This window comes from Zonotrichia albicollis, chromosome W (genome assembly GCF_047830755.1).
Source record: "Zonotrichia albicollis isolate bZonAlb1 chromosome W, bZonAlb1.hap1, whole genome shotgun sequence".
Classification (NCBI taxonomy): domain Eukaryota; kingdom Metazoa; phylum Chordata; class Aves; order Passeriformes; family Passerellidae; genus Zonotrichia; species Zonotrichia albicollis.
In genome coordinates, this window is record NC_133859.1 from 12036041 (window position 1) to 12050102 (window position 14062).

The window sequence follows — 14062 nt, forward strand, 5'->3', positions numbered from 1 at the left end:
GAGCAAGAACAACATCCTGGTTGAAGGGCCAGAAGGCAAGCTGGCAACCATCCGTCCATTTGTGGTAAGGGCCCCCATTACCCTTTGGGGACGAGACATTTTATCCCAGTGGGGCGCTTCCCTACGTATTCCCATTCAGGATTTCTGACTGGGGCCACTGAGCTGAGCGCGCTGCCAGAAATACCCCGTCTCACCTGGAAAAGCCACAAGCCAATCTAGACTGAGCAGTGGCCCCTAAAGAAAGCCAAGCTGCGCGCCCTAAACGTCCTCGTGGAAGAACAGCTCAAAAAAGGCCACATAGTGGAGTCCGACAGCCCTTGGAACTCTCCAGTCTTCGTTCTACCAAAGCCAGGTACAAACAAGTGGAGACTTCTCCATGACCTTCGCAGAATCAACGAAGTCATCGAGGACATGGGCCCTCTTCAGCCTGGCTTGCCCTCCCCATCGATGCTGCCTAGAGACTGGACACTTGCTATCATAGACATTAAGGACTGTTTCTTCAGTATACCACTACATCCTGAAGATGCTCCACGGTTTGCTTTTTCCGTTCCCTCTATTAACAAGGAAGCTCCGCTCAAAAGATATCATTGGCGTTATCTTCCTCAGGGATTGAAAAACTCGCCAACTATTTGCCAGTGGTACGTGTCTCACATCCTGTCTCCCATTCGGAAATCATTTCCAGACGCCATCATTTATCACTATATGGATGACATTCTGGTGTGTGCTTCAGACAAAGCTTACTTGGACAAAACAATCAAAAAGACTGTTGAAGCCATTGAAAAGGCAGGAATGGAAATTCGTGAGGACAAAATTCAGTACACCGAGCCATGGACTTACCTTGGAGTCCAGATCCGGGAAAGAACTATCCTACCTCAGCAGATCGTCATCAACGACGACCCAAAAACCCTCAGGGACTTACACAGCCTGTGTGGATCCATCAACTGGGTACGTCCACTGCTAGGAATTACATCAGAAGACCTTGCTCCCTTGTTCAATCTTCTTCGTGGACCCAAGGAACTGGACTCTCCCTGCACTCTCACAGAGGAAGCCAGAAGTGCCATCATCAAAGTCCAGGAAGCCCTGTCTTCACGCAAAGCCCATCGCTACGAGCCTAGTCTGCCTTTCCAGTTCATCATCCTGGGAAAAGCACCCAGATTCCATGGACTGATCTTCCAATGGGACCCTCAGCTGCGAGATCCTTTGTTGATACTGGAATGGGTTTTTACAAGTAGCCAGCCCACAAAGACACTTACCACCTACCAGGAGATTATAGCACACTTAATAAAAAAGGCTAGGACTCGCCTTTGCTCCCTTTCAGGGTGTGATTTTGAATGCATATATTTGCCAATAACCCTTAAAGACTTTGAGGATTTGATCAAGACCAATGCGAGTCTACAGTTTGCTTTGGACAGTTATACGGGTCAAACTTCATCAGACATCCCAGAACACAAGCTTTTCAACCAGAATGAAACTTTCCATTTGATTCCAAAACGAATCCAAAGTAGAAATCCTCTCAAGGCTCTAACTCTATTTACAGATGGCTCAGGGTCATCCCACAAGTCGGTGATTACTTGGAGAGACCCCCAAACACAAGAATGGCAATCTGACGTAGAAACAGTAGAAGGATCGCCACAAATTGCAGAATTAGCAGCTGTCGTCAGAGCCTTTGAAAAATTTAAAAACGAGCCGTTCAATCTGGTCACAGATTCAGCTTATGTTGCGGGAATAGCTATGAGAGCGGAACATGCTCTTCTCAAAGAGGTCTCTAACCCAAAGTTATACCAATTGCTCTCTAAATTAATACAATTGATATCCCACAGAAAACAACCTTATCACATAATGCATGTAAGGTCGCACACGGACCTCCCAGGTGTTGTTGCAGAAGGCAACAGGAAAGCAGATGCATTAGCTATGGCAGCAGAAACTGCTAATGTTCCTAACATCTTTGCTCAGGCAAAGCTGTCACACGCGTTCTTTCATCAAAATGTACCTGCCCTGATGAGAATGTTTAAGCTCTCGAAGGATCAGGCAAAAGCTATCGTGGCTACCTGTCCGAACTGTCAAAACTACCAGATACCATCAATGGGTTCGGGAGTCAATCCCCGAGGTCTGAATAGCTGTCAGCTGTGGCAGACAGATGTAACTCACTTTGCACCTTTTGGAAGGTCAAAGTATGTGCATGTTTCGGTTGACACGTTCTCAGGAGCAGTGTTTGCATCATCACATGCAGGAGAAAGGACCATGCACACAATAAAACACTTTCTCCTCGCTTTTGCCACCCTGGGTGTACCAAAGGAGATTAAAACAGATAATGGGCCAGCCTATACCTCCCACAAGTTGAAGGAGTTCTTCAATGAATGGGGCATAGCACACAAGACGGGCATACCTGTAAACCCCACAGGACAATCCATCGTGGAAAGGACACATCAAACCCTCAAAAGAGTCCTCGAGCAACAGAACAGGAACACGAAAATCACATCTCCAGTGGAGAGACTTTGCAAGGCTCTCTATGTCATCAACTTCCTGAACTGCACAGTGTCAGAGCCTGACCCACCAATACTTCGCCACTTTGCGAATACCACAAAAGCAAAGCTCACGGAGAAACCACCCGTGCTCGTGAAAGATCCTGAAACACACCAAATCTCAGGGCCTCATCAGTTGATTACCTGGGGAAGAGGTTATGCATGCGTGCTACTACCATCAGGTCCAAGGTGGTACCCAGGAAAATACGTAAAACCATACTTAGGCACAGCGAACACTACTACAGACGAGGACAAGAATTCTCCTGAGGCAAACACAAGACCACCTCAAAACCAAACCAGCTCAGCCTGGAGACGAAGGCGTCGCCGAACACCCACAAACACAAGAACAGACCGCCCCATTACAAGGCAGCAGACAAAACAGAAAGTCAAATAACAGTCTACTGTAATAGGCCACAGATAGCCTTCACACAAAAGTGTTCTCTGAATTATGTGTTATTACACTGTGTATTGTATAGTAAAAAGTATTATTCCCTTTCCCTAACCTTAAAACCTCATAACCTTCTACCCGCTCCTCCTCCTGTAGTGCAGCTTAGAAATTAAAAGAAAAAGGGGGGGAGGAGGGGAACACAGAAAAGAACAAGGCAGAAATCCCTCTCATCATAAAGATAACAAATTGTGCTTATATTCCCTATCAGAAGCCCTAATCCTGCCCAAAGATGAAAAATATCTCCGTCGGTGCTGTCCTCACCGCTGCCTGGATGCTCTACACCGTACCGCGTGCCTTCGGCTGGATTAGTCCTCAGCCTAGCCATAATGTTTGGGTAACCTTAGCAAAAACATTAAAACAAGACAATATGCGCTTGTCTATGGGAAGCATAGATAATCCACTTTCTACATGTCTAGTAGGAATCCCCTTTATAGCAGACGATTGGCCTGTCCAGAACTCAGAGGTTCTCTGCACCACAGGTAAGAGACCCAATGGGGCTGATACTTGGGATGAGTGGACAAAAATTCTGCCAGATGCTCGAGAGGAACCCCAAGAATTGGATCTATTGGGATCCTCCAAGGCCACATATTGTGTCAAATTTTACTATAGGCGTCCGAAAAATGATTGGCCAGAAATTGACCAATACAAAAACACATATCGAAAAGATGTATCACCAGTAAACAAAGCCTATAACCCTCATGATTGGTGCAATTACACTTCACGTGTAATTTCTGTGTCCTCTCTCCATCCCAAAGTATTACCCAAGGGAATGTTTCTCATCTGTGGTGACAGAGTATGGGCAGGGATCCCCTCCCGACTCCAGAGAGGTCCCTGTACTCTGGGAGAACTTTCTACCCTTACTCCAAACATCACCCTATTACATAATTGGAAAAAAGAAAGAGAATCAAAACGTGAAAAAAGGTCATACACTGAATTCGATGAAAATTGTGATCCGAGATTATACGATTGGAACAGACCAAAAAAGATTGCAGTCTCTCTGTTTTTACCCTGGATAGCTGCAGCTAAAGCCCTCGGTGAAATCAGTCACCTTGAGTGCTGGCTCAGTAAACAAGCTAACGCCACATCAGCAGCCCTGAGTGATCTCTTAAAGGAAGAAGAAACCACAAGACAAGCTTCACTCCAAAACCGAGCAGCAATCGACTTCCTGCTGCTTGCCCACGGACATGGATGTGAGGACTTTGAAGGAATGTGTTGCTTCAACCTCTCTTCACGTTCGGAATCCATCCATGCGAACATCCAGAAACTGAAAGATCTTGTGAAGGACTTGAAAGTAGAAAGAATCCCAGATTGGGTCAATGAAATTTTCGGGCAATGGGGACTAACAAGATGGGCCGCATCTTTAGTTAAGAGATTGTTGTTGATTCTCCTTGTAATTTTTACAGTGTTAGTTATGTTCTTGTGTCTTGTTCACTGTTTCAAAAGAACTCTCGCAAATGCATTTTTTGTAAAAACAGAAAGTGGAGTTGTAGTAAACCCCTCAGGTTTAGCCAGGGCCCCTTGGAGAATAGAATGCTGACACAGCAGCAAAGAAGTTTCCTGTCTCCAGGGACATCCGCCTTGTACCTTATCCCTATAGCCATGTAAGGCAATATTGTGTTAAACCCTACTATTGGTCACTTATGGTCACTCTAACACCTTTGCCATTGGTCAGGATTGGATCCAGGCCAAGGGTATAAAAGTAGCATACTGTACCCCTACTAACTCGGAAGAAGAAGAGCTGAGACCCTTCACGGACCCCTACAATAAAGCCATACTCGTGGAACAGCCAGTGTCTTCTGCTTCTCCTCTCTCTACCGTCTGCTGGAGCCTTAGGCCAAGGGAAAAGCTACCTAGCAAGCAAAGCTGAAATCACAAGAGCTGCCTAATCACTAAGAGCTGAATATCTCCCTGCTTGCTAGGGGCTAACCCACGGCCTTGGTCTGAGAGCGAGCTGGCTTCTAGCACCCAGTCCCCTTGGGGACTGAGCTCTGGAGCTGTAACAGCTTGCATAGGATAAGACCAAGCTAGGCTCATTTAGAAGTCTATGCCTAGAATACACGGGGCCTCTGGGCTGGTGTCCTGGGTTGACTATATGATGCTTTTATCCCCAATCGTCTAGTTTTGTTTATGCTGAATGATAAGTTTTGTACCTTTAAGACCTGTTCCAGAGAGTGAAGGGGGAAGAGAAAAAGTGCACAGATTTTTTTTCAGACACTGTACTCACTCCTCCACATTCCTGCTCCTGGACTGTTGTTGTCTGCAGATGGACAGACAGCGGGACAGAGCTCTCCTTTGCTTTTAGTTAGTTTAGCTAGCTGAGGCAAAGAAGTTCCCTGGACTTTTGGGTTTTTTCCCTTTTCTTTGGACTTCTTGAAACCTGCTCTGGACTGAACACCCAGTGGAGCACCGGCAGCTGCACCTGTGGCCCACCGGGCTGGGCCTGGCCTGCGACATTTCCAGCACCAGAGGGACTGATAAGAGACTGAGTGAGCTGAGCTGCAACCCGGGGATAGGGTTTTCTCAGTTTGTCATCTCTTTTGGAGCAGCAAGGGGTTTTATTTTTTTATATTGTTTAGGTTTTATTGTTTAATAAACAGTTCTTTTCCACCTTTCTCCAAGGAGGTATTTTCTCCCAGACTGGTTGGGGGGGAGGGGCCAATTGAATTTGCTTTACTATCAGAGCCCCTTTGGGGATTCTTTCCCAAATTTGCTCTAAACCATGACAGCCGGTCAATAGGATGCATCTGCCACTCCCCAGTCAGGCTCACCTTGGCTTCCAACAGGGTCCATTGCTGTGATCCCCCCAGATATGGAAACAGATTCTGCCCCCACATGTCCCAATGGCATTAGGGTACACTGCCCACCAGTATCAACTAAGGCATCATATTTTTGAGGCTCTGATGTGCCAGGCCATCGGATCCACACCATCCACAAGATCCGGTTTTCCCGTGCCTCTCCCTGGCTAGAGGCAGGACCCCTCTAGCTCTGGTTATTATTACTTTCCTGGGCATACATACTAGAGGTTCCTTCAAGGGGATCTGACAGATCATACCCAGCAGCTCAGTCATGGGAGGTTGAGGTTTCCTTCACTGTAGTGGAACTCCCTCGCTTAGTGTTTCCTTCCTTGAGTTGAAGCACCCATGCTGCCAGGACAGAAGTAGGTTTCCTATCCCACCTTGTTTTGCGGAGAAAAGAAGAAACTTCACAACTTTATAAAAGTTGTAAAGCCCGGTATGCCTTTATTACGACGCGTGTCGGACGCAAGCCTCCCCAAAAGGCATGCGTACCCCTGAAGACCTCAGGTCTCCTTTTATCCCCCTTCCAAATGCATATGCATACAGTTTCACAATAGGTTCATACATATTCATTCTGCGTGACATTTATCGCCAGTTCTTCTTTATCAAAGGAATTCCTAGGTCGGGGGCAAATTGACCTCGTGGTCGTTTCTGTTTTTCTTTCTCTGTCTCCTTGCTGTCTCCAGCATGCAGTTTTTCCTTCAGCTTTGGCCTCACAGACTTTTCACCTCTCCTAGACACTTCACTTAATTCAGAATGGATCTCTACTCTGTCTCAACCTTCCCATGTCTTCCCCATGGTCACGCAGGAAGAACCATAGGTCAACCTGTGGGGTGTACCCGCTCTCTCTAGCTGGGGGATGTTGGGCTTTGACTTTGGAGCCTGTGATTCACATGGATGCTGCATTGATCTTCCTCAACTCCTCCCTCATCTCCCTCACCTCCTCTTTGAACTCCTCTTTGTATTCCTTTACCACAGCAGAGACATGAGCCTGCATTGGGCCATTGATCATACTCTCATAATTTCTAAGGTGATTGGCAATAGAGCCTACTGTGTCTCGGTTGGTATCAGCATCAATCGTTGCAATGAAGGTGGTGTATTGAGATGGCTCTAGATTTGCCAGGTTCTACAACATTTGCCCTGTGCACTTCACCTTGTTGGGGTCATTATCATGCTGTCCATCCCTCTCAAAGAGTACCTCCAATACCGCCACTTCTCTCAGCTGTGGAATGGATCCCTTCCTCAAGGGTCTTCCAGCGCATTCTATGGTGGTGCTCCTGCATTCTTTGCCTGTGGACAAACCTCTCTCTGACACTCATTAAAAGCCACTCCCAGAGGGAAAGGGACCCTGGCTCTCTTACAAAAATCTGATTCATACCTAGGTCCTGGATCAAGGGTCCCAAATTCCTTGCCTCACCACCATCCAGTTGGACGCCTGTACCCATAAAGTCCCAGACCAGAAGAAACCAGGTTGTATAAGCCTCATGTGCTCATCGTACAATGTCTTTGTGCAGATTACGGAGACTTTTGTACATCAGGGCCTCGTTGATGGTTGCAACCTCCGGCTCCCCTGTGGGTTGTGAGAGCTCTCCATTCTTATCCTTGTCTGGGTGCTCTGCTTTCATCTTAGATCTCCTTGTTTCTACAGAGGCGACTTCTGCTGGCTGTCACTGCCTTTGATGTTTAGCTGGAACCTGTATGGTTGTAACATCTGTGAGTTCCAGTTCTGCACTATTAGACTCCCTCTTTGAGTCAGGGGGAGGGCTTCTCACCAGCTCGGGAAATATACTCCCTCAGCATCTGGCCTATCTCCTTCCCCAGAACCTCCACCCAATCTGGGTGGTTCATTTCTGAGGTGGGCTGTTGGGCAGGGTCAGTCTCTGGGGCAGCATATGTAGTCTCTGGGGTAGGTGTCAGGGTGGTTATCCTAGTTAATCTTCCCTTATGTCTGAATGCAAACTAGAAGAGGCCTATCAGCAACACCAACCATTGTATTATATCATTAGTATTAAGACTGAATCTGAACGTTTTGAAAACTGGTGGGGCAGTGTCCCAGACATTTCTTCATAGAAATCCTTTCTTTGGGATTTGTCCATCTTCTGGGAGGCAAAGGGCCCCAGAAGAAGAATGTGAACAAATTGTTATCGGCTGTTGTGAGATGTGGCAGGTGATCCTGTGATTAGCTCATCTTGCATGTTTCCAACTAAGGGCCAATCACGGGAGCAGCTCAGGGGAGATTCCTTGAACACAGAACTTTGTTATTCTTTCCTTCTATTCTATTCTTAGCTTAGCAGTCTCTGCAAGCTCTCTCTTTATTCTTTTTAGTATAGTTATAATGTATTATATCTTATATCAATAAATCAAGCCTTCTGATCAAGGAACAAGATTCTCGTCCTTCTCTCACCCAGTGACCTCCTAAGGTCGCTGTAATAGGGCAGACCCAAAGAGATGGTTAAAGGGTTGGGAGAAAATTTCCCTCGGTGTCATTTCCTCACAGTAGGTACTATTATTAAAATAATCCCCAAAACATACAGTTAGTGTGTGATAGCTCAAGATCCATGTGCCTGCTTTCCAGAGGAAGTTAACGATCCATTAATTCCTCACCTTATTAACCCATAAAGTAAACAGAACTTACAGGATGACCAGGGCATTAGACCCAGCCAGCATAGGTGTAGGAGGGGTAGGTCTTGTTTTACCAACCTGAGCTCCTTTTATCATCAAGTGATCTGCCTGGTGGATGCAGGAAAGGCTGTTAATGTTTTGTACCTGAACTTCAGCAAGGCCTTTGACACTGTCTCCCACAGCATACTCCTGGAAAAGCTGGCAGCTCACGGCTTGGACAGGAGCACTCTTTGCTGGGTTAAGATTTGGCTGGATGGCCAGGCCCAGAGAGTAGTGGCGAATGCTGCTGCATCCAGCTGGCAGCCAGTCACCAGTGGTGTCCCTCGGGGGTCTGTGCTGGGGCCAGTTCTGTTGAATATCTTTATTAACATGGATGAGGGTTATAGTGGGGCCCTGGGAAAATGTTAGACTCTGAAAATGTTAGGCTTTGTGTTTTGTCAGATCACTGCACCTGCATAAGCAGTATGATAAATGATATAATTGTTAGATGTGATGATTTTTTAGTAATTAAGTATAATTACTGTATAATCATAAGAAGAATCATGAGAAACTATGTTGGAAATGTAAGGGGGGCTATGCTTGGCTGAAATCTATGTATACAGTAGAACAATATAAGTTTAATAATTTACATGGAAGTTATATAATGATGGAATATAAAGACATGTTCATCTTGAATGTATAGTCGGAATCAGATTTGGGTTGAAATACGCTGATTCCCAGAGCTCTTAATAAAAGCACCGACATAATAATTTTCGTGATTATGTGTTTCTGAACGCTAACATTTTGCGACCCAGATGGGACCCTTGCGAGTGCTGCTGAGCGAGTTTTGCGAGTCAACTACGCTCCAGCCAGCACCGAGGGATTCTCGGGGAGCTCAATTGGCCACGACCCATCTCTGCCACTCACAACATCCCCGGGAGAAAGTTAAGGTGCTTTTTATTTTGGTTTGGGTGCCTGCCAATAAGACGCAGTGAAAGCTACGCTCTGATTGGGCTAAGGAATTCCTGGTGGTATTGCCTAGGCACTGTCCGCAAGACAATCATGAAAAGCATTGCGGGTTTGGCATTTGTGGTGTATTTAGAATGGAGAAACTTAAAAGGATTTTGGGCAGCAATGCCTCTATTCCGCAAACTTCTCCTTTGGGGTGCTTATTAGCACATTGGAAACAGGGTAATTTTGGGGAAGAATTATGTAAGGCTATGTTGATTGATTACTGTAATACATGGTGGCCAGAATATGTCTTGGAGAATGGCGAAAAATGGCCAAAATATGGGACTCTGCAATATAACACTATTTCGCAGGTAATGTTGTTTTGTAAACAAGAAGGAAAACGGGATGAGGTTCTGTATGTTGATTTGTTTTTCTATTTACGGGGAAAGCCAGAATGGCAGGACGAATGTGGATTAATGGTGGTTAGAGCATCTACAAGTGATAAGTGTGGGGTTTGTGAGGAACATTGTTTAGAACACTTGACATTGAAAGAAAGCCTGAGTAGGGAAAATTATACAGATATTGATTTACAGGTAGCTCCAATAAGACCAAGAGAACCTAACCCTATCCCACCTGTTTCATCTGTCCGTATCCCACTGCTTGTCCCTACCTCACCTAATCCTGAACCTGTCTCGCCTAGTACACCTTTCTCTCTTTATCCTCCTTTCCCATTGTCACCTGATTCCTCTTCCTTGGAAGATGAGCAAAACCTAACTATGATAAAAAAGAGGGGGAGGGATGCAAGTAAAAAGATAGCAATAGTAATGAATCAGCGACCCCAGTAGCCCACAGAACTCGGAGCCAGTGAAAGCTTGCGCTGGTTGTGATAGAAAAACATAGGCAGATGTCGCAGTCGAGGCGGTCATGACATAAAGCACAGACCACAAGCAGTCTCAGTTGGTAACACTTGGCAACAGTTTATTAATGAAAATGGCTGATCTTTTATACACTTTCCAGTTGTTTACCCTTCTTCTACCTTAGCTATTGGCCACAATAATTCAATATCATGCCATTGGTGAAAAGTTATTCTGACTCCACCTAACTTTCTAAAACCGTTTCATCCAGCTGCAGAATGCTCTTATCTTCCTTCTCTCGATCTCCTTGGTTACGGCCTTGGAGAAAGCTCCTTATCAGCTTCTTCTTCTTCTTACTTCTTGCTCCTTTAGCTAACAGGCCTGCTGCTAGCCCCTTCCACAATTCCCCCTTTTTTGTTTTTGAACTGTAAATACAGCTGCTATGGATTTTTGCAGGGCCCTTTGCAAAAACCCAAGCAGAGAGGGGACACACAAAATCACAATCACAACCATCAACAAAATTCCCACTCTTAATACAATCGTTCCTGTCCTTCATCCATCTTCAAGTACCGATATATGGTCTTAGCCAGTGTCATCCGCACGCTCTGCTTCAGCTGCAGAACTATCGATCCTGTCCTTTCCCGCACGCTCTAGGTAAGGTTTGACACAGCAAGCAGGAACCCATCGAGGACCATTATCTGTCAAAACACAAGCATAATCCCTTCCCCAGGTTATCAGTTCCACTGGACCAGACCATATACCAGTAATCAAATCCTTGACCCATACCTTGACATTTCTATGGAAATTTCGTTGCTTAGAATTCAAAGAAGAAAAATGGCAAAAGATTGGAGATAACTGTGAGTCAGGTAGGGGACGCAAGAAGTTTAACACATAAACAGCTTTATCTAATCTCACTTGAGGTGGCTCCTGTTGCATTCCCCCTTTTTGTTTTTGAACCTGACGTTTAAGAAGTCCGTGAGCTCTTTCAATAATTGCTTGGCCCGTGGGGACATGTGGAATACCTGCTGAATGCTCAATGCCCCAAGCACGAAAGAATGCTTGCATTTTCTGCGAAGCATATGCTGGGCCGTTATCTGTTTTTACATGACACGGAACACCTAGAATAGAAAAGGCATGATAAAAATGACGAATAGCATCTCGAGTTTTTTCTCCTGTGAATGCTGAAGCAACCATTGCATGAGAAAAAGTATCAACTGTAACATGAACATACTTAAAGCGACCAAATTCTGGCATTTTTGTAACATCAGTTTGCCATTCTTCTAACGCAGAAAGACCTCTAGGGTTGGTACCATAATACTGAGTGACATGAGTCATATGACAGTCGGGACAAGAGGAAAGAATAGATTTTGCTTCGGCAGTAGACAATTTGAATTGCTGCTGTAAAGCTTGAGCACTCTGATGAAAAAATTGATGGGATAAAATTGCCTGCTGCAACACATTGGGTACAGTTTTGATTGCAGCAGCAGCTACTAAAGAGTCTACATAGGCATTGCCTTCAGCAAAAAATCCTGGTAATGATGTATGGCTGCGAATGTGCATGATAAAGTAAGAATGTTTTCGAGCACCAATAACTGTCCACAACTTCACTAATATGGTAAACAACAGTTTCTCTTGAATATTACACAACACTGCTTGATCTAAATGCTTAACCAAATTGGCAACATAAAATGAATCAGTAACTATGTTTACAGAACCAGGAAACAAAGTAAAAGCCAAAAGAACAGCAGAAAGTTCAACCAATTGAGGAGATCCCTGCTGAATCACTGTCTGATATTCCCAGTGATCATCCTTTCTCCAAGCCACAGCTGCTTTTCCGGTTTTCCCGGACCCATCTGTAAAAACTGTTATACCTTCCACTGGAACAGGAGAACAAATTTGCTTGCCTTCAAAAGGGATCTCTTTAGCCAGTGTTAGAACAGGATGAGAAGGCAAATGATACGAGATTTGGCCTGTAAAACAAGATAAGGCAGATTGCAATTCATAATTATTTTGAAAGCACCATTCGAAATACCACTGTTGTACAGGTATCACAATGGTCACAGGGTCCTGTCCCAAAATCTCATGACAACGCCTGCGACCCTTGATGATAATATCTGCAAAAAGCTCATAAAGTCCTGGAGCTGTTTTCCGAGATCTGAAAGATAAAAATATCCATTCCAGAATATGCAACTGATCTTCCCAATTATCATTCCATTGACACAGTATTCCACATGGTATTTCATGGTCCTTCAAAATAAGCAATTGAGCACCAACAGAGGGATCTATCCTGTTAACAAATTTGTGTGCTAGGGCTAATTCAACTTTTTCTAGGGTCTTTTTTGCCGCTGAGGTCAATTGCCTCTCATCAGTGGAGGAAGTGATGCCTGAAAGCAAATCAAACAATGGCTGCATCTGATGATTAGTTATGCCTAAATATGATCGAATCCAACCTATTAAACCAACCAATTTCTTTACATCAGTAGCAGTTTTAACATCAATGTCTAACTTTACAGGTTGAGGCATAACTTGAGTGTTGGTCAGCAACATACCTAGGTATTTCCAAGGCGTGTGTTCCTGCACTTTCTCTGAAGCAATGATCAAACTAAAGGCTTTCAAATTTGTCACAGCACATTGTCTAAGAGCTGACAACTGTTGCTTGTTGTCAGATGCCAACAAGTAATCATCCATGTAATGATAGCAGTAGCAGTTTGCAAATTGCTCCCGCACTTTTGACAAGGCCTGTGCCACAAACCATGGACAAATAGTTGGCGAATTTTTCATGCCTTGTGGGAGTACCTTCCATTGATATCTTTTATCAGGTTCCGCATGATTTATAGAAGGCACCGTAAAAGCGAATTTTTCTTTGTCCTGCTCAGCCAATGGAATAGTGAAGAAACAATCTTTTAGATCAATGACAACTATTTGCCATTCCTGTGGAATCATTGTGGGTGTAGGAAGGCCTGGTTGCAAAGCTCCCATTGTTGCCATTACAGCATTTATCTGCCGTAAATCATGTAAAAGTCTCCATTTTCCTGATTCCTTTTTTATTACAAAAACAGGGGTGTTCCAGGGACTGAATGATTCCTCAATGTGTCCTGCTTGCAATTGTTCTGTAACTAATTCTTGCAGGGCAGTAAGCTTTTCAGTAGTCAGGGGCCACTGGCGAACCCGGACAGGCTTATCTGTCAACCATGTCAGGGGTACAACTGGACGTTCATTGCCCTGCAACACAGTGGCCCCCATTAAAAATCCGTAGTAATTTTGACACCCCATTGAGATAAACAATCTCGTCCCCACAAACTTAGAGGACCATCGGCAACATAGGGTCTGATGTTAGCTTGTTGGCCATCAGGATGTTTTACATTAATTACAATGGCTGACAGGCCACCTGTTGTAGCACCACCCAACCCCAGGAGTCCAAAACTTGCACGAGTAAGAGGCCAGGATTGAGGCCAGCAAAGTCGTGAGAGTATTGTGACATCTGCTCCAGTGTCAATCAAACCTGTTACTGATATAGTTCCTGGATGGCATCCACTGGCGGTGAGAGTGCATGTCTTTTCTGGACGGCTCTCTGTTACTTTCCCAGTCCAAAACACTTGAGGTTCTCCTGTCGATGCAAAGCTTCCTGTGCCGCGACTTCGGTCCACTGTGTTTGGAACAGAACTCACAAAAGGTACAAGTTGAGCAATGCAAGTTCCTTTCTGAATAGTGACAGGAGGGTCATCAATGGATACCATAGCATGAATCTGCCCTAAATAATCAGCATCAATAAGCCCTAGATGCACATGAATACCTCTAAGTGTAGTACTTGATCTCCCTATCAAAAACGCACTCAATCCCCGTCCTATCGGGCCATAGGCATCAAGGGGTACCTTACATATTTCTTTTGTT

At 44.9% G+C, this 14062-nt stretch overlaps 1 protein-coding gene and 1 long non-coding RNA gene across 2 annotated transcripts in view; both read left to right on the plus strand.

Annotated features, from left to right (window-relative positions):
* Positions 1-13984, plus strand: part of LOC141726977 (uncharacterized) — a 54505-nt gene extending 40521 nt beyond the window's left edge. Inside the window, exon 2 of the long non-coding RNA XR_012577932.1 lies at positions 3179-13984. This is a non-coding gene — a long non-coding RNA (uncharacterized LOC141726977). The remainder of the gene's footprint in view (positions 1-3178) is intronic.
* LOC141726976 (Golgi phosphoprotein 3-like) overlaps positions 1-14062 on the plus strand; it is a 200415-nt gene that overhangs the window by 43415 nt on the left and 142938 nt on the right. The window lies entirely within an intron of this gene.